Genomic DNA, 21,649 nt, shown 5'->3' with positions numbered 1-21,649 from the left:
CCCTGAACTACACCGTACCGTCTCCGAGTGGTTCCTGCTACCCCCATCATCCACGTCGGCTGCCCTGAGGCCATACCCCTCCCGTTGGGGGTTATACTATCACGCTGCACAATCCTCCCACCGGCCTCAGCGGTCTGCCCTGCAGCAGCAGCTCCTTAGCTATACTCAACGGGTGGCGTAGTCGTCCAACATCTACCGCTGATACAGCGCCACTTAGTCTGACTCCCTGGGCACGGACCAGGTCACCGCCACGAGACTACAACCCTCAACAGATCCGGCTCCGGGTAAGCTCCCGCGTGCGCAACGCTGCGCGACACCGGCCCAGGGGTGCGTCAACTTTTGGCGTAGTCGGCAGGATCTCGTGCCCGCAACCACCGGGTACTGCGTGCCTGAAAAAGACTGTTCAAACTTACCAGTGGTGAAGATTCCCGCCATCCGGCGCCATCTTCTGTCTTCTTCCCGCCATCCGCGAAGTTTTCCCGCCGTTGGACGCCATCTTGAAGACGCCGCGCGGGAAGAAGAGGGGCGTGGACTCCGAAAGCGCGCGAGAACTGAAGCCCCGCCTCACGTCCGGACGTTGCGTAAGGTCCTGGAAGGAGCCCAGCAGACGCCGACGTCACAGGAGCGCGACGGAAGGTCCTCAACCCTGACGATCCACTGCGGAGCCGCGGCCTATGGAAGAGGATCATCGCAAGGTAGGCCACGGTCCACTAGGGGGGAGAAGGATGTCGGATACGGAGGAGAGCTTCACCGCTTCAACCCCCGCCAGCGCCACCGCTGTTGCGGTCATGCCTTTCACCATGCCCTATATCCCGGGGGCAGCCTGGCTACCCCAGTACTCAGGGGAGTCACATACCCTGCATGACTTTAGAGAAAAGCTGGATAGCCTCTTCCAGGTGTATCCCCTCACAGAGGAGCAAAACGTGAGCATCCTGGTGGCCCAATTAACCGGGGCAGCCCAAAGGGAGGTAAAGTCCTGGCCACCTGGGAGGAGGACTGTCGCAGAGATACTAACCCAGCTAACCGAGGAGGAGCTGCAGTACTACCAATACGAGGAAAGCCAAGAGGACCCGGACGGGTCTGAGGACTACCCTCAGGAGGGAGCACAAAGAGGACATAGCTACTGAAGGGAAGTAGCGTGAATAAAGAGCTGTAAATAGTTACCCGTAAGGGTACAAGGACTGCTGCTAATTAAAATATGGTCCCCGTTGGGATTAGTGAATTGTTCCCCATGTGCCCCTATCTTAAACCAGGCTGAGGACTGTGAGCAGCCATTCCTTATCCCCACTGGCCGAGGACTGAGAGCGGCCATATCCTGTAAATAATTATGTGTTTCTAGTAATTTATGGGAGTCTTTGGTGGATTTACCGGGAATCCTTTGTACATGGTTGGAGCGTAACCCAGGAATGGACTAAAGACTGTTAAGGACTCGGGGCAGGACAGACCCCTACCTGGTTACGTCTCCCTGTTTTGGTGAAATGGACACCTTGCTTTTCTTCAAAAACTGCACCCGGTTGCGGACACGCCGTGACCATCTTTATGTGTTTTTCTTATTGTATTATTATTGTTTATACCTTGTTATGTTTTTCTAAAAATATGTTTAGTCCCGGAGTACTAAATTTCACTAGGGGGGAATGTGACACCCCAGGGGTCTGGTTGCCACAGTGATAGAGATATTACGTCTGAGAGCAGGTGGGAGGTCTCTTGGTCAGGAATCCTATGCATGCCACACCTCCTGCCCAGTCCTGGGAGGGGAAGGACTTCCCCTATATAAACCTGGGGCTGAGGCAGGGTTGGGGAGTTCAGAGGGAGAGTTCAGCCAGGAGGGCTGACAGGGAGCTGTGGCTCCGGCTGGGCCCAGCTCCTGGGCCATGCCAGAAGAACAGACAGAGAAGAGAAGCAGCTATGGGAAGAAACAACAGGAGCTCTGTGGGAGCAGTGTTACAAGGAGTCAGGGGCTGGCAGCTGCAGAGCTCGCCCTGACTGAGAAGATTTCTTACCGGACCCGGAGTCCGAGGCTGTGGGGACTAACTCCTACCCAGCAGCAGAATCCGTCAGGCAGGGGATTTCAGGTCTTCTGGCCAAGAAACCCGAAGGCACGGTCACACGCATGGGACCAGCACCGCCGTCGTGGAGCGGAAGCTACTAGAAGGCCCCGAGTCACCGGCCATACGGGTGAGCACCACACGGTACACTCAGGGACGTGGGCTACTTATACCCGCCTCTAGCAAGGTAGCCAGAAGAGTACAGTTAGTTTGGGAGGCCTACAACTCCGCCTGGTCAGGGGAGATCCCATCTGCTCAAGGACTGACCAGGCCCCAATCGCTAGCCAGTACTCCGGGAGGGTCTATCTTTGTCTCCAGTAAAGACCCTGAACTACACCGTACCGTCTCCGAGTGGTTCCTGCTACCCCCATCATCCACGTCGGCTGCCCTGAGGCCATACCCCTCCCGTTGGGGGTTATACTATCACGCTGCACAATCCTCCCACCGGCCTCAGCGGTCTGCCCTGCAGCAGCAGCTCCTTAGCTGTACTCAACGGGTGGCATAGTCGTCCAACATCTACCGCTGATACAGCGCCACTTAGTCTGACTCCCTGGGCACGGACCGGGTCACCGCCACGAGACTACAACCCTCAACAGATCCGGCTCCGGGTAAGCTCCCGCGTGCGCAACGCTGCGCGACACCGGCCCAGGGGTGCGTCAAATATGCTTCGGGTCATTGTCCATTTGGAATACCCATTTCTGCCCAAGCTTTAACTTCCTGGCTGATGTCTTGAGATGTTGCTTCAGTATTGCCACATAATCTTCTTTTCTCATGGTGTCATCTATTTAGTGAAGTGAACCAGTCCCTCCTGCAGCAAATCAACCCCAGATCATGATGCTGCCACCCCCATGTTTCACAGTTGGGATGGTGTTCTTTGGCTTCCAAGCTTCTCCCTTTTTCCTCCAAACGTAGCGATGGTCATTATGCCAAAAAAGTTCAATTTTAGTTTCATCAGACCACAGACATGTCTCCAAAAATTAAGGTCTTTGTTCCTGTGTGCATTTGCAAACATTAATTTGGCTTTTTTATGTTTCTTTTGGAGTAATGGCTTCTTCCTGGCAGAGTGGCCTTTCAGCCCATGTTAATACAGTACTCGTTTCACTGTAGTTATTGACACAATCTTACCAGCTTCCGCCATCATCTTCACAAGGTCTCTTGCTTTTGTCCTTGGGTTGATATGCACATGTCGGACCAAAGCACGTTCATCTCTGGGACACAGAACCCGTCTCCTTCCTGAGCGATAAGATGGCAGTACATTCCCATCTTGTTTGTACTTGCGTATAATTGTTTGTACAGATGAACGAGGCACCGTCAGGTATCTTGAAATTGTATCTAAGGATGAGTCAGACTTGTGCAAGTCCACAATTCTCTTCCTGATATCTTCGCTGATTTCTTTAGACTTTCCCATGATACTACAGAAATAAGCAGTGTGTTTCAGGTGTGCATTAAAATACATCTACACGTGTGTCTCTAATTAACTCAGATGTTGCCAAAAAAACTATTAGAAGCTTCCAAACACATTACATCATCATATGGGCAGTCCAGAATTGTTTAAAGGCATAGTAATCTTAGTGTGTGTAAACTTTTGACTTTGCAGTAAGTAATAAAAATGACTTAAACATTCTCTCTCTCTCTCATTATTCTGGCATTTGGCAAATTTTAAAAATTCTGGTAATCCTAATTGACCTAAAACGGGAAAGGTTTATTCTGATTTCATGTCAGATATTGAGAAAAACATGCAGATGTGTCTTTTTATATAGTGTATGTAAACTTCTGGTTTCAACTGTGTGTGTGTGTGTATGTATATATGTATATATTACACATACAGTTATGGCCGAAAGTGTTCACTCCCTTGAAATTGTTTCAGAAAATGAAGTATTTCTCCCAATTATTGCAGTTACATCTGTTTTGCTATACACACTTTATTTTCTTTGTGTGTATTGCAACAACACAAAAAAAGCAGAAAAAAAGGCAAATTGGACATAATTTCACACACAGCCCCAAAAATGGTCTGAAGAAAATTGTTGGCACCCTCAACTTTAATATTTGGTTGCTCACCCTTTGGAATAAAATAACTGCAATCAATCGCTTCCTATAACCATCAACAAGCTTCTTACACCTCTCAGCTGGAATTTTGACCACTCTTCTTTTGTAAACTGCTCCATGTCTCTCATAGTTGCTGCTACTTCATACCTCTCCAGCGCTATGTTTCCATCCATTTCTGCGGGCTTCTTGAAGTATGTTTTGGGTCATTCTCCTGGAAGAACCATGACCTAGGACGCAAACCCAGCTTTCTGACACTGGGCACTACATTGCGACCCAAAATCCGTTGGTAATCTTCAGATTTCATGATGCCTTGCACACAGTCAAGGCACCCAGTGCATGAGGCAGCAAAACAACCACAAAACGTCTTTGAACTTACACCATATTTGACTGTAGGTAGTGTGTTCTTTTCTTTGTAGGCATTATTCCATTTTCCGTAAACAGTAGAATGATGTGCTTTACCAAAAAGCTCTGTCTTGGTCTCATCTGTCGAAAAGATGCGTTCCCAGAAGGATTTTGGCTTGCATACATTTTGGCACACTTCAGTGTAGCTTTTTATGTCTCTGTGTCAGCAGTGGGGTTCTCTTGGGTTCTCCTGCCTTAGCGCTTATTTGCGCTAACACTGATGCACCCTGAGCTTGCAGGACAACTTTGAATTTCTTTGGAACTTGATTGGCACTGCTTATCCATCATCCGGACTATCCTGCGTTGCAACCTTTCATCAATTTTTCTCTTCCATCCACGTCCAGGGAGATTAGCTACAGTGCCATGACTTGTAAGCTTCTTAATTATGTTTCGCACCGTGGACAAAGGGACATCAAGATCTCTGGAGATGGAATTGTAACTTTGAGATTGTTGATATTTTTCAACAATTTTGGTTCTCAAGTACTCAGACAGTTCTCTTCTCTTTCTGTTCTCCATACTTAGTGTGGCACACACAGACACAATGCAAAGATTGAGTCAACTTCTCCACTTTTTATCTGGTTTCAGGTGTGATTTTCATATTGCTCACACCTGTTACTTGCCACAGGTTAGTTTGAATGAGCATCACATGCTTGAAACAAAGTTGTTCACCCACAATTTTGGAAAGGTGCTATCAATTTTGTCCTGCCCATTTTTGGGGTTTTGTATGAAATGATGTCCAATTTGCCTTTTTTCCTTTTGTTTGTTTTTTTCTTTTGTTCCAATACACACAAAGAATATTAAACATGTGTATAACAAAACATGTGTAATTGCAATAATTTTCTGGGAGAAATACTTCACTTTCTGGAACAATTTCAAGATTGCCAACACTTTCGGCCGTGGCCATATATAGTAGCTGAGTACAGGCGGCTGCTGGGGCCCCTGATACCATTACTATGTGGCCCTTACACCTGATATACAGTGGTGGCCAAAAGTATTGGCACCCCTGCAATTCTGTCAGATAATACTCAGTTTCTTCCTGAAAATGATTGCAATCACAAATTCTTTGGTATTATTATCTTCATTTTATTTTCTTGCAAAGAAAATACACAAAAGAGAATGAAACAAAAATCAAATCAATGATCATTTCACACAAAACTCCAAAAATGGGCCAGACAAAAGTATTGGCACCCTCAGTCTAATACTTGGTTGCACAACCTTTAGCCAAAATAACTGCGAACAACCGCTTCCGGTAACCATCAATGAGTTTCTTACAATGCTCTGCTGGAATTGTAGACCATTCTTCTTTGGCAAACTGCTCCAGGTCCCTGATATTTGAAGGGTGCCTTCTCCAAACTGCCATTTTGAGATCTCTCCACAGGTGTTCTATGGGATTCAGGTCTGGACTCATTGCTGGCCACCTTAGAAGTCTCCAGTGCTTTCTCTAAAACCATTTTATAGTGCTTTTGGAAGTGTGTTTTGGGTCATTGTCCTGCTGGAAGACCCATGACCTCTGAGGGAGACCCAGGTTTCTCACACTGGGCCCTACATTATGCTGCAAACTTTGTTGGTAGTCTTCAGACTTCATAATGCCATGCACACGGTCAATCAGTCCAGTGCCAGAGGCAGCAAAGCAACCCCAAAACATCAGGGAACCTCCGCCATGTTTGACTGTAGGGACCGTGTTCTTTTCTTTGAATGCCTCTTTTTTTTCCCTGTACACTCTATGTTGATGCTTTTTCCCAAAAAGCTCTACTTTTGTCTCATCTGACCAAAGAACATTCTTCCAAAACGTTTTAGGCTTTCTCAGGTAAGTTTTGGCAAACTCCAGCCTGGCTTTTTTATGTCTCGGGGTAAGAAGTGGGGTCTTCCTGGGTATCCTACCATACAGTCCCTTTTCATTCAGACGCCGACGGATAGTACGGGTTGACACTGTTGTACCCTCGGACTGCAGGGCAGCTTGAACTTGTTTGGATGTTAGTCGAGGTTCTTTATCCACCATCCGCACAATCTTGCGTTGAAATCTCTTGTCAATTTTTCTTTTCCGTCCACATCTAGATAGGTTAGCCACAGTGCCATGGGCTTTACACTTCTTGATGACACTGCGCACGGAAGACACAGGAACATTCAGGTCTTTGGAGATGGACTTGTAGCCTTGAGATTGCTCATGCTTCCTCACAATTTGGTTTCTCAAGTCCTCAGACAGTTCTTTTGTCTTCTTTCTTTTCTCCATGCTCAATGTGGTACACACAAGGACACAGGACAGAGGCTGAGTCAACTTTAATCTGTTAGAACCCTCCTGTTAGTTTTTGCTATCTTGTGTTTTGCGGTCTCGTGACTAGCTGCCTATATATTCCAGCTCCGCCCTTCTTGCTTTGCTGGACTTCAGTGTTTTTTGCCTGTCTCTCTAGCCAGGTGCTTCGGTGCCTATCTCTGTCTAGTTTGCTTGGTCCTCTGGACCTCTAGTACTTTTTGTTCAGTTTGTATTTTTGCTCTGCAACAACTTCTGTTAGGAGGATTCCATTTTTTGTCCCAGTCCTTAGCTCTTTTAGGGACCCCTCCCTTTATTCTATAGGTCTCTGTTCAGACTAGCCGAGGACGAAGGCGGGTCTGTTCACAAGGAACAGGCTGCCCGCTACATCGTAGGGATTCAGCTTAGTCTTACTGTAGGGACTGCTTTTCCCTTTCTTTCCTTAGTTTATGTTGCAGATCATAACATAATCCATGTTAACTGGCTGCAAGTGTGATTTAGTTATTGCCAATTGTATCCAATTTGGCTTTAGGACAATTCTTTTTGTGTTTTTTCATTGAAGACAAATTAAATGAAGATAATAAGACCAAAGAATTTGTGATTGCAATCATTTTCAGGAAGAAACTGAGTATTATCTGACAGAATTGCAGGGGTGCCAATACTTTTGGCCACCACTGTATAGGAGCTGAGTACAGGCGGCTGCTGGGGCCCCTGATACCATTACTATGTGGCCCTTACACCTGATATATAGGAGCTGAGTACAGGCGGCTGCCGGGGCCCCTGATACCATTACTATGTGGCCATTACACCTGATATATAGGAGCTGAGTACAGGCGGCTGCCGGGGCCCCTGATACCATTACTATGTGGCCCTTACACCTGATATATAGGAGCTGAGTACAGGCGGCTGCTGGGGCCCCTGATACCATTACTATGTGGCCCTTACACCTGATATATAAGGGCTGAGTACAGGCGGCTGCTGGGGCCCCTTATACCATTACTATGTGGCCCTTACACCTGATATATAGGAGCTGAGTACAGGCGGCTGCTGGGGCCCCTGATACCATTACTATGTGGCCCTTACACCTGATATATAGGAGCTGAGTACAGGCGGCTGCTGGGGCCCCTGATACCATTACTATGTGGCCCTTACACCTGATATATAGGAGCTGAGTACAGGCGGCTGCCGGGGCCCCTGATACCATTACTATGTGGCCCTTACACCTGATATATAGGAGCTGAGTACAGGCGGCTGCTGGGGCCCCTGATACCATTACTATGTGGCCCTTACACCTGATATATAGGAGCTGAGTACAGGCGGCTGCCGGGGCCCCTGATACCATTACACTGGTGCCTTGTTATTAGGTCAATTCCATTATAAAACATTGTATCCGTCATTGTTGAGCTCTGCTGGGACTCTGTATCCCGCCTGCATTGCATAATGGGGCCCCTGAATACTCTGCACATAAGGGCCCATAGCTCTAATTATGTTGTTTGCAATAGTCGCCCTCCTGCCACCCTGTAATATCGGGTCCCTGCCTGGTGTGCCCCCTATGACTTAATGTCCCCCTGTACGACAGAGGGCACATTCACTCTGTCTGGACCATTATAGTCTATGGCCACGTCAGATCATATGCCCGAATCCCGTTCAGGTAAAGGCTGCAGCCACCGCAGCCATGCTGCCTTCAGTGCCCCGCTCCTCCGCCACTGCCATTCCCCCCACCACCCAGAGCCACAGTATATATATATATATATATATATATATATATATATATATATACACTACTCAAAAAATAAAGGGAACCCTTAAACAACAGAATATAACTCCAAGTAAATCAAACTTCTGTGAAATCAAACTGTCCACTTAGGAAGCAACACTGATTGACGATCAATTTCACATGCTGTTGTGCAAATGGAATAGACAATAGATGGAAATTATTGGCAATTATCAAAACACTCTCAATAAAGGAGTGGTTCTGCAGGTGGGGACCACAGACAACATCTCAGTACCAATGCTTTCTGGCTGATGTTTTGGTCACTTTTGAATGTTGGTTGTGCTTTCACACTCGTGGTAACTTGAGATGGACTCTACAACCCACAGAAGTTGCTCAGGTAGTGCAGCTCTTCCAGGATGGCACATCAATGCGAGCTGTGGAAAGAAGGTTTGCTGTGTCTGTCAGCGTAGTGTCCAGAGGCTGGAGGCACTACCAGGAGACAGGCCAGTACACCAGGAGACGTGGAGGGAGCCGTAGGAGGGCAACAACCCAGCAGCAGGACCGCTACCTCCGCCTTTGTGCAAGGAGGAACAGGAGGATCACTGCCAAAGCCCTGCAAAATGACCTCCAGCTGACCACAAATGTGGATGTGTCTGCAAAAACGGTTAGAAACCAACTCCATAAGGGTGGTATGAGGGCCCGACGTCCACAGATGGGGGTTGTACTCACAGCCCAACACCGTGCAGGACGCTTGGCATTTGCCACAGAACACCAGGATTGGCAAAGTGGCAACTGGCGCCCTGTGCTCTTCACAGATGAAAGCAGGTTCACACTGAGCACATGTGACAGACGTGACAGAGTCTGGAGACACCGTGGAGAACGATCTGCTGCCTGCAACATCCTTCAGCATGACCGGTTTGGCAGTAGGTGAGTAATGGTGTGGGGTGGCATTTCTTTGGAGGGCCGCACAGCCCTCCATGTGCTCGCCAGAGGTAGCCTGACTGCCATTAAGTACTGAGATGAGATCCTCAGACCCCTTGTGAGACCATATGCTGGTGCGGTTGGCCCTGGGTTCCTCCTAATGCAGGACAATGCCAGACCTCATGTGGCTGGAGTGTGTCAGCAGTTCCTGCAAGATGAAGGCATTGAAGTTATGGACTGGCCCGCCTGTTCCCCAGACCTGAATCCGATTGAGCACATCTGGGACATCATGTCTTGCTCCCTGGGACCCGTTCAAGATCCGGAAGGGAGCGAAACGGCCATCGTCCTCTCTCTCACTCCCCCGCACACCCTTAGGGGTCTCCATCCTATGCCGCCAGACAACATGTACTGTTAGTACTAATAAAGGACATCTTCGGAACTTTTGTTGAGTGCTACCTTTATTTTTGCTTCTGCATTACTAGACTGTTTACTTGGACATGCACCACCATGTATCCGGGAGTTTCATTTCATTGAATGAGAGGTGTATTTAAAGCAGAGGTGGTGCCGGATTTCTTCTCTTTTATTGCTCATTTGACATGTCTTGCTCCATGCACCAATGTCACGTTGCACCACAGACTGTCCAGGAGTTGGCGGATGCTTTAGTCCAGGTCTGGCAGGAGATCCCACAGGAGACCATCTGCAACCTCATCAGGAGCATGCCCAGGCGTTGTAGGGAGGTCATACAGGCACGTGGAGGCCACACACAATACTGAGCCTCATCAGGAGCATGCCCAGGCGTTGTAGGGAGGTCATACAAGCACGTGGAGGCCACACACAATACTCAGCCTCATCAGGAGCATGCCCAGGCGTTGTAGGGAGGTCATACAGGCACGTGGAGGCCACACACAATACTCAGCCTCATCAGGAGCATGCCCAGGCGTTGTAGGGAGGTCATACAGGCACGTGGAGGCCACACACAATACTCAGCCTCATCAGGAGCATGCCCAGGCGTTGTAGGGTTGTCATACAGGCACGTGGAGGCCACACACAATACTCAGCATCATCAGGAGCATGCCCAGGCGTTGTAGGGAGGTCATACAGGCACGTGGAGGCCACACACAATACTCAGCCTCATCAGGAGCATGCCCAGGCGTTGTAGGGAGGTCATACAGGCACGTGGAGGCCACACACAATACTGAGACTCATTTTGACTTTTTTTAAGGATATTACATCAAAGTTGGATCAGCCTGTAGTGTGTTTTTCCACTTTAATTTTGGGGGTGACTCCAAATCCAGGCCTCCATTGGTTAATAAATTTGATTTCCATTGATGATTTTTGTGTGATTTTGTTGTCAGAACAAAGTATTCAATGAGAATATTTCATTCATTCAGATCTAGGATGTGTTATTTGATTGTTCCCTTTATTTTTTTGAGCAGTGTGTATATAAATATACCAGGATGGGGGATATTAACAGAATTGGGGGACATTACCCCTATAACAGTGTAAGCAGCAGACCCCCTCCCCCTTAACAGGGCATAATGACCACATTTTTTGCTTACATTTTTTTTCTATTTACCTACTCTAAAACCTAGGTACGTCTTATGGTCCGGTGCGTCTTATAGTCCGAAAAATTCGGTATATGCATTCAGTATATATATACTACTAGCTATTGAACCCGTTCTACGCCCGGGTGGACAGCATTTTTATTGGTATATGGTCTCCCATGCTGGTATGTGCTGCCCCCCTCCTTGTATTTGTGCTGTCCCCATCCTGTCCCCACCATCCAATCCTGGTATGCGTGGTACACCTCACCCCCAATCCTGGTATGCTTGACACCCCTCACCCCCAATCCTGGTATGCGTGGCACCCCTCACCCCCAATCCTGGTATGCGTGGCACCCCTCACGCCCTATCCTGGTATGCGTGGCACCCCTCATCCCCAATCCTGGTATACGTGGCACCCCTCATCCCTATCCTGGTATGCGTGGCACCCCTCATCCCTATCCTGGTATGTATGGTACCCCTCATCACTATCCTGGTGTGTATGGTATCCCTCATCCTGGTATGCATGGTACGCCATCCCTCATCCCGGTATGCATGGCACTCCATCCCTCATCCCCAATCCCGGTATGCGTGGCACCCCTCATCCTCAATCCCGGCATGCGTGGCACCCCTCATCCCCAATCCCGGCATGCGTGGCACCCCTCATCCCCAATCCCGGCATGCGTGGCACCCCTCATCCCCAATCCCGGCATGAGTGGCACCCCTCATCCCAATCCTTGTATGTGTGGCACCCCTCATCCCCAATCCCGGTATGCGTGGCACCCCTCATCCCCAATCCCGGTATACATGGCACCCCTCATCCCCAATCCCGGTATGTGTGGCACCCTTCATCCCCAATCCCGGTATGCGTGGCACCCCTCATCCCTAATCCCGGTATGCGTGGCACCCCTCACCCCCAATCCCGGTATGCATGGCACCCCTCACCCCCCAATCCCGGTATGCGTGGCACCCCTCATCCCCAATCCCGGTATGCGTGGCACCCCTCATCCCCCAATACCAATATGCGTGGCAACCCTCATCCCCAATCCCAGTATGCGTGGCACCCCTCATCCCCAATCCCGGTATGCATGGCACCCCTCATCCCCAATCCCGGTATGCGTGGCACCCCTCACCCTCAATCCTGGTATGCATGGTCCCCTCACCCCCCAATCCTGGTATGCGTGTTACCCCTCACCCCCCAATCCTGTTATGCGTGTTACCCCTCACCCCCCAATCCTGGTATGCGTGGCACCCCTCACTCCCCAATCCTGGTATGCGTGGCACCCCTAACCCCCCAAATCCTGGTATGCGTGGTACCCCTCACCGCCCAATCCTGGTATGTGTGTCACTCCTCACCCCCCAATCCTGGTATGTGTGGCACCCCTCACCGCCCAATGTTGGTATGCGTGGTACCCCTCACCCCCAATCGTGGTATGTGTGTTACCCCTCACCCCCCAAATCCTAGTATGCGTGGTACACCTCACCCCACAATCCTGGTATGTGTGGTACCCCTCACCCCCAATCTTGGTATGCGTGGTACCCCTCACCCCCAATCCTGGTATGTGTGGTACCCCTCACCTCCCAATCCTGGTATATGTGGTACCCCTCACCCCCCAATCCTGATATATGCATGGTCCCCTCACCCCACAATCCTGTTATGTGTGGCCCCCTCATCCCTTTCACACTGTACACACATACACAAAAAAAAACAGTTATACTCACCTTTCTTCTCTGTACTCCAGCACTGCTGCGTCCTCTTCTGCCGGAGGCCGAGGGAGAAGTGCGGCGCTGGAGCACCGCGCTGTCCGGCGCCATTTTTCTGAAGACACACTGTAAATGTGTCTTCAGTAAAATGGCGCCGGATAGCGCAATGCGCATGCGTCGATCTGACGCCTTCACTCCGCCCCCGGTCTCCAGCGAGAGAGGCGCCGCGACAACGCTCCTCCCGGTCAGGTAAGTATGTAAGTATGGCGCCGGAGATCGCGGTATGCGTTCAGTGTCTACGCATCCCGCGATCTCCGGCGCCATACACCTCCTCTTACCTGTAACGGCTGGATGCGTGCTTCTCTCTGGAGCCAGGCTGCGCATCACACATGCGCAGTCTATCGAAGCTTCAGACAGAGACACGCATGCCGCCTTATATATACTATGGTAGATCGGCCCACTCAGTTGCACACAGAAGTAGCCACCGGAGCACTGTCTCCTTAAGTCTCTCACTGGTTTATTTGAAGATGCTGCATAAGCCAGTGAAGAGTTAGCAAAAATAAATACGTGCTTTCTGACCTAAGGAAAAACAAAACATAACATACAGCCGTGTTGCTGTGGGGATCTGCCCGCTCAGGAGAACAACCATCCACTAGTTCAGCTTTTCCTTCTCAGGACACAAAGCGCTGGAGTTCCTCTCTACAGCCCTACTGAACACTGAATGCCTTAGAAGGCCGTCTATATATATCCTAGTCCTCACCCAGGGGTGGAGATATGATGAATGACCTCCCAACCCGTTCTATGGTTGTTCACAAAAACCCAGCCCTTAAAATGGCCGATTAATCCCTCTCAACACATAGTGTGCTGGTGTAAAACTTATGGGTTTCAAATCACTGAAGCTAATAGCCTCAGTGAAACATACCTCCCCTCCAGCACTTTGCCAGTGACTTTGTCACCATGTATATATAATCAGCATACTGTATATATATTATAAGCATACTGTATATATCCTTTTAAAAGCAGAAGTGTTAATAAATTATTTTTATCAGTTAACAAAATGCAGAGTAAAGTTTGATGGATGAACCAAGATCTCAGTAATAATAATTGTATTTTTTTTTTATTAATAATAGGATAGAAGGGAGGGACAAAACCAGGAACAGAATCAGTAGGCAAACTTATAATCAGGAAAACAGCCGGGGTCAGATACCAGGTGATCAGTAACCGCCACGTCTGCGAGCAGTATGAATACCGCGGAGCCTGGTGACAGAGGTGATACTGAGATTGTCCCGGCAGAGATGTAACAGTCAGAAGGCCACCGGTAGATGGTGAAGGTCCTTCTGTACAGCTCCAGCAGTGATGGTGGATCTGCTGGACTTCAGGGAGCTGGATGCGGAGGTTTACCGTCTTTTAGATGTCTCTAGGGGAACGGTGACAACACGCAAATACGCGAGCAGCCCTGGATAATCCACGCCGGCAGGATGATAGGATCCGGCGGAAGATGGAACCTATGAGAAGAGAAGGAAATATAATGTAAGTGATGGGACTCCATATGACATGATACTACTGTGCGGTCACTGTGGCCGGACGGCAGAGGAATCTCATCACACAGAGGTCAGGGATCATCGTCAGCCATCATACATGTGACAATCCCATCTCCGACAGATGACATCTGCTCCACATGAATTATTCTCACTGACGACATCACACAACATGGAGATGACTCTCACACTTACCTCGTCTCTTTTTCCCCTTTTTCCCATTTTCTGATTTTTCGTCATCAGCTTGAAATTCTGATCAGAAAAAAGAAAAAACAACAACTCACTAAAGACATATTGTTATGGGGTCTGCATTGTATCGCTCCTGTATATAGTATATAGATTGTTCTAGTCCTTTCCCCTATAGTCCTGATAATCTGGTATTACACAATAGGGCAGAATAAGTCCTATATACCGGACATGACCTAATATGAGGGGCATTAGATGTGTCACTAATATGGAGCAGTGAGCGCCCTGTGTGCCGCCATGTGGTGCATACCTAATGAGCGATATTCTACTATAGGAGACGATGTCTCATTATGATGACAGAGGTTACTGGATGCAACAATGTATCACAGAATCCATGATAATACTGTACAAAGTTACAGAAATGGAGACACAGTATGGGCCCATGGGCAAAGTAATTGGGATCCATGGAACATAGATAACATAGTAGACCTATTACAGAAAAACCATGTGGAAATATTTCACCGTTGATGATAACATTCACATTGTTTGTGCTATAGACATGTACATACCTGACAATGGGGACGAGGACGGCAAGCTGGTTATAGCATCGTCTCTAGCAGATTCAGGAGAAGATCCTTTCTGCCTGTTAGGAAGAAGAAAAACGTGTCAATCACAAGTAAATTCAGTATAAAAGGGATTGTCTCACTAGAAGAACCCCAACTATAAGGCCTAATAGGACATATGAAAGTCATAGTGGGGAAGTCTCCTGCTCAAAACTACCTTCTATGGAGCAGAGCGGAAAACAACTACCAATAATGGCCGGCATGTAATACTACATCTGTCCCACAATGTGGGCAATACTAACAATGCCTGACCGGCAGCAATTATGGGCTGTTATCTCCAGCGGATTCTGAAGCCAAAAGCGCAATGACCGCTGATCATGTGGCGGTGGATGCTGCATTCGATATGATGGTATTTATGTCCTATATTTGGTGTTGTGCACATATATTAGTCTGGAGCTCCCAGTAATGACTCCACAATCTACTTACATTTCTGAGATGTTTCTGCTGGATGCTGGGGTACACTCTGGAGGGGACTTGATAACGGTGGTACAGAGCTAAATAAGGACAAAAATAAGATATGAAATTCTATTTTTTACTTTTAGAGGTCTTTTTATGTATTCTGGATTTATTGATCACTTACTTTAGAAAGCCTTTTAGAGGATGTTGTAAAATTTTGGAAGAAAAGGCTCTCATTATCCTCACTTGTGTCCTCCTCCTCTGAGACAATAGGCTTGTCTGAATCAGCGTGATCTACAATACATAGGTAATGAAGTGTTATTAGTATTTGTCAGTATAACACAGTCACCATTTATCACTACTATTAATGGGAACCGATTGTCACATATTATGGAAGATGAGACAAACAGCCGCTTAGTCTAGATGATGTCTTCTACTTACTGATAAATAAGCTGGTGTCCATATCTGACACCAGCCGAGGAATGTACTCTGGCTTCTGACTTAGAAGGTTTTCAAATTCTAAGTCACTCAGGAATGGATAACTCTTGATCTCAAATGCTCCTCCTGGAAAAAGAAAAACAAAAGTGATGCGGACATTGCTAGAGGCTGCTCCATATCTGAACAGTATATCTTAAGTAATGACAAAACCGAAGGAAACAAACTAAAAGTTATATTATGGAGAACTAGAAATAGGCAAGCAGATAGAGAAGTGCTGATCCTCATGGACAGGAGCGATGAGTCCTCGTTGTAAAAAGTGAATATTAATACTAATACAGTATATCAGTTACCTGTCCCAAGTCTTTGTGCAGGATTTGTTCTGAGCAGGTCATTAATGAGGTCCTGAGCATCGGGGGGAGGAGAGCGATCCCAATCCCAAATTATGTCTCCTGTTATATAGAAAATTACAGAAAATAAAACCTCTGTTTTGGACTGTAAGATAAAGTAGAGGAAATAAGTAAATTCATGTAACCAGTCAAAGCAATGATCGGATTATTCTACTTACCAGTGACAATATTTTTATAGAGCTCAGATAGGGAATCCCCATGAAATGGTACATATCCCACCAGAAACTCATGCAGGATGATCCCCATTGACCACCAGTCCGCAGGTCTTCCATAGCCTTTCTTCAGGATGATTTCTGGGGCCATGTAGAGCGGGGTGCCACAGTCCTGGAAACCAACAGAAGATAAAGATAAGAATCGATGAAATGATTATTATGACAAGTTCTCTACATAAAAAGCCAATGACAGAAGATAAAATATCAGTGGAAAAGTTCTCTAGAAATGAAGAACGTAGAGAAGAGACAATAGTGTGATGAGATTTGTAAAGAACCATCTAAGTTCCTGTAAGTGATGCCAACCTCATGGTCCTGGAACTCTCTGGCGATGTCCTCCAATGATTCCCTGTGGGTGTTGGTTTCTGGTATCATGACACCAACTTTTGAAATCCCAAAATCGGCGACTTTAATGTGTCCAGCCGGTGTAATCAGGAGGCTGTGAAAGAGAAGATGGTTTTAGTCTCACAGGCTGTGTGGTAATAAATAACTTCCCCCTTTTATTATACTACAGGGGGCACTTACTTCTCTGGTTTCAGGTCTCTATGCAACACACCATAGCTGTGCAGGTATTCCACAGCAAGTATCGCTTCTGCAAAATACAGACGGGCCAAGGGGACAGATAAAGGACCCCTGGTGCTTAGGAGGGTCCCACAGTCTCCACCTATAGAAGAAAGGAAATATGAGCGGTGAGGGGTTTATACAGCAGATCACCACGATGGATCATGAGAAGTGAGCGGAGACATTGGGGCAGGAGAGAATATATACAGATATAATGTATAGAGCACAGAATATTAGTCTGAGGTCATGGTGAGATGTGTCGTCCATGTCACTAATAGAGTGATGTCTCATCTCGTCTACAGCTGGCGATACTGACGTGCTCAGTGCGGACATACAGGGAGATCACACACATCAATGACTTTCCATAATATCTATAGTAAATGCTCTGCGGGGATGTAACCGTCCACGGGGACAAGTCCTAATGATATGAGCGGTGATAAGATGTCAGCAGACATGGGCTGAATATAATACATGTACATGTCCTACCTCCTACATACTCCATGACCATACACAGGTGAGATCTAGTAGGGAAGGAGCAGAGCATGGAGGCCACAAAGGGACAGTCAGCGAATGTCAGGATGTCCCTCTCCAGATAGTCCCTCTCCAGATAGGCCCCTTCCACATGTTTTGGAGTATCCAGGTCCCGCTTGGAAATTTTCTTCATAGCGAAGATCTTCTGTGAGTCTTTATGGTGAACTAAGTGGACGGACCTGGAGAGAAGAAGAAACCATGGTTTATAGTGAATCCTTATTAACAGTCCGTCTATAGAAGTCATTATATGATCTTCTGTTCTAATGTTTAATACCAGAAGTCCGACCATTACTGGAAATCCACATCTAGAAATACATGAAATAATACTACATAGACCATCTATGGGAGGGTCTGCACAATGCCACGTCTGCCAGACCCTCACCCAGGTCACATTATCATCTATGGGAAGTCTGCACAATGCCACGTCTGCCAGACCCTCACCCAGGTCACATTATTACCTGTGGGAAGTCTGCACAATGCCACGTCTGCCGGACACTCACTCAGGTCACATTATCACCTGTGGGAGGTCTGCACAATGCCAAGTCTGCCAGACCCTCACCCAGGTCACATTATCACCTGTGGGAGGTCTGCAAAATGCCACATCTTCCACACCCTCACCCAGGTCACATTGTCACCTATGGATGTCTGCACAATGCTACGCCTGCCATACCCTCACCTAGGTCACATTATCACCTATGGGAAGTCTGCACAATGCCACATCTGCCGGACCCTCACCCAGGTCACATTATCACCTTTCACCTCAGATCATATCCCTATGATAACACTGAATGGCAAAGCACAGAGGCTGAAGCATTGTCATAGGGAACCCTGAGAAATGTGGCTTATGCCAACTGAAATCTCACCCAAAAGATCCGCTGCTGATCAGCTTAGATGTTTCGTAGTCGCTCATACGCGGCTTTCTCGCCGGGATCAATGATTCCATCAAGTCCTAGAAAAGAAGAAGAAGAAGAAATGATATTAAGATCTAGAAGCTGCTGGAGAAAATCTCCAGATGCAGAAACGTCTCCTCCTATATTATGTCCCAGCTGATGTCACTGATCCGATAGGTGAGCAGAAACCTGCTGACGGATTCCCTATAATATAAACGCTATTATCTAATGCAATAGTGTCATCTCCTCTAATAATAGAGGCGTCCCCTGGTTATATGGGGGATAATACTGGACGGGTCATTCACACCCCGTGATCTGGTGATACACAGACATCTACCTCTATAATACTTACACCGGCAGGTTCTTGGATCTCCGGGATCTCTAAGATTACACTGTCAGGATCCAACAGCTCAGTTGTTTCTAAAATAGTGATAAAATGATGAAGAAATAAAATGTATTAGAGGATATTAATCCTACAGACATAATACAGCAATATAATGGAGAAATGACTATTCTGTATGGAGGACTATGTGGGGCCATTATACTGTATGGAGGACTATGTGGTGCCCATTATTCTGTATGGAGGGCTATGTGGGGCCATTATACTGTATGGAGGACTATGTGGTGCCCATTATTCTGTATGGAGGGCTATGTGGGGCCCCTTATTCTGTATGGAGGACTATGTGGGGCCCATTATTCTGTATGGAGGACTATGTGGGGCCATTATTCTGTATGGAGGACTATGTGGGGCCCATTATACTGTATGGAGGACTATGTGGGGCCAATTATACTGTATAGAGGACTATGTGGGGCCCATTATTCTGAATGGAGGGCTATGTGGTGCCCATTATACTGTATGGAGGGCTATGTGGGGCCCATTATTCTGTATGGAGGACTATGTGGGGCCCATTATACTGTATGGAGGACTATGTGGGGCCCATTATTCTGTATGGAGGACTATGTGGGGCCATTATTCTGTATGGAGGACTATGTGGGGCCCATTATACTGTATGGAGGACTATGTGGGGCCCATTATTCTGTATGGAGGGCTATGTGGTGCCCATTATTCTGTATGGAGGGCTATGTGGGGCCCATTACACTGTATGGAGGACTATGTGGGGCCAATTATACTGTATAGAGGACTATGTGGGGCCCATTATTCTGAATGGAGGGCTATGTGGTGTTCATTATACTGTATGGAGGGCTATGTGGGGCCCATTATTCTGTATGGAGGACTATGTGGGGCCCATTATACTGTATGGAGGACTATGTGGGGCCCGTTATACTGTATAGAGGACTATGTGGGGCCCATTATTCTGAATGGAGGGCTCTGTGGTGCCCATTATACTGTATAGAGGGCTATGTGGGGCCCATTATTCTGTATGGAGCACTATGTTGAGCCCATTATTCTGTATGGAGGGCTATGTGGTGCCCATAGTACTGTATGGAGGGCTATGTGGGGCCCATTATTCTGTATGAAGGACTATGTGGGGCCCATTATACTGTATTGAGGACTATGTGGGACCCATTATAATGCAAGGAGGACGGACTATGTGGTCCCATTATACTGTATGGAGGACTATGTGGGGCCCATTATACTGTATGGAAGACTATGTGGGGCCATTATACTGTATAGAAGACTATGTGGTCCCATTATACTGTATGGAGGACTATGTGGGGCCATTATACTGTATGGAGCACTATGTGGAGCCCATTATTCTGTATGGAGGACTATGTGGTGCCCATTATACTGTATAGAGGACTATGTGGGGCCCATTATTCTGTATGGAGGACTATGTGGGGCCCATTATTCCGTATGGAGGACTATGTGGGCCCATTATTCTTTATGGAGGACTATGTGGGGCCATTATTCTGCATGGAGGACTATGTGTTACCCATTATACTGTATGGAGGACTATGTGGGGCCTATTATTCTCTATGGAGGACTATGTGGGGCCCATAATACTTTATGGAGGACTATGTCGGCCCATAATATTGTATGGAGGACTATGTGGGGCCTATTATTCTCTATGAAGGACTATGTGGGGCCCTTTATACTGTATGGTGGACTATGTGGGGCCCATAATACTGTATGGAGGACTATGTGGAGCCCATTATTCTCTATGGAGGACTATGTGGGGCCCATTATTCTGTATGGAGCCCTATGTGGGGCCCATTATACTGTATGGAGGACTATCTGGGGCCTATTATTCTCTATGGAGGACTATGTGGGGCCCTTTATACTCTACGGTGGACGATGTGGGGCCCATAATACTGTATGGAGGACTATGTGGGGCCCATTATTCTCTATGGAGGACTATGTGGGGCTCATTATTCTGTATGGAGGACTATGTGGGGCCCATTATTCTGTATGGAGGATTATGTGGGGTCAATTATCCTGTATGGAAGACTATGTGGGGCCATTATATTGTGTGGAGGACTGTGTGGGGCCATTATTCTGTATGCAGCACTATGTGGGGCCATTATTCCGTAAGGAGGACTGTGTGGGGCCATTATTCTTTATGGAGTACTATGTGGGGCCATTATTCTTTATGGAGTACTATGTGGGGCCATTATATTGTATGGAGGACTATGTGGGGCCATCATTCTGTATGGAGGACTATGTGAGGCCTATTATTCTGTACGGTGGAATATGTGGGGTCCATTATTCTGTATGGAGGACTATGTGGGGCCCATTATTCCGTATGGAGGACTATGTGGTGCCCATTATACTGTATGGAGTACTATGTGGTGCCCATTATACTGTGTGCCGGACTATGTGGGGCCCATTATTCTGCATGGAGGGCTATCTGGGGCACATTATTCTGAATGGATGACTTTGTGGGACCCATTATTCTGTATGGAGGACTATCTGGGGCCCATTATTCTGCATGGAGGACTTTGTGGGGCCGATTATTCTGTTTGGAGGACTTTGTGGGGCCCATTATTCTGTATGGAGGACTATGTGGGGCATTATTCTGCATGGAGGACTATGTGGGGCCCATTATTCTGTATGGAGGACTATGTGGGGCCCATTATTCTGCATGGAGCACTATGTGGGGCCAATTATTCTGCATGGAGCACTATGTGGGGCCCATTATTCTGCATGGAGGGCTATCTGGGGCACATTATTCTGTATGGATGACTTTGTGGGACCCATTATTCTGTATGGAGGACTATCTGGGGCCCATTATTCTGTATGGAGGACTTTGTGGGGCCGATTATTCTGTTTGGAGGACTTTGTGGGGC

This window comes from Phyllobates terribilis, unplaced genomic scaffold, assembly GCF_046119375.1.
Source record: "Phyllobates terribilis strain yellow unplaced genomic scaffold, ASM4611937v1 Scaffold_19__1_contigs__length_20705806, whole genome shotgun sequence".
Lineage (NCBI taxonomy): Eukaryota > Metazoa > Chordata > Amphibia > Anura > Dendrobatidae > Phyllobates > Phyllobates terribilis.
The sequence above is the reverse complement of the archived record's forward strand: the minus strand, read 5'-3'. Positions refer to the sequence as shown.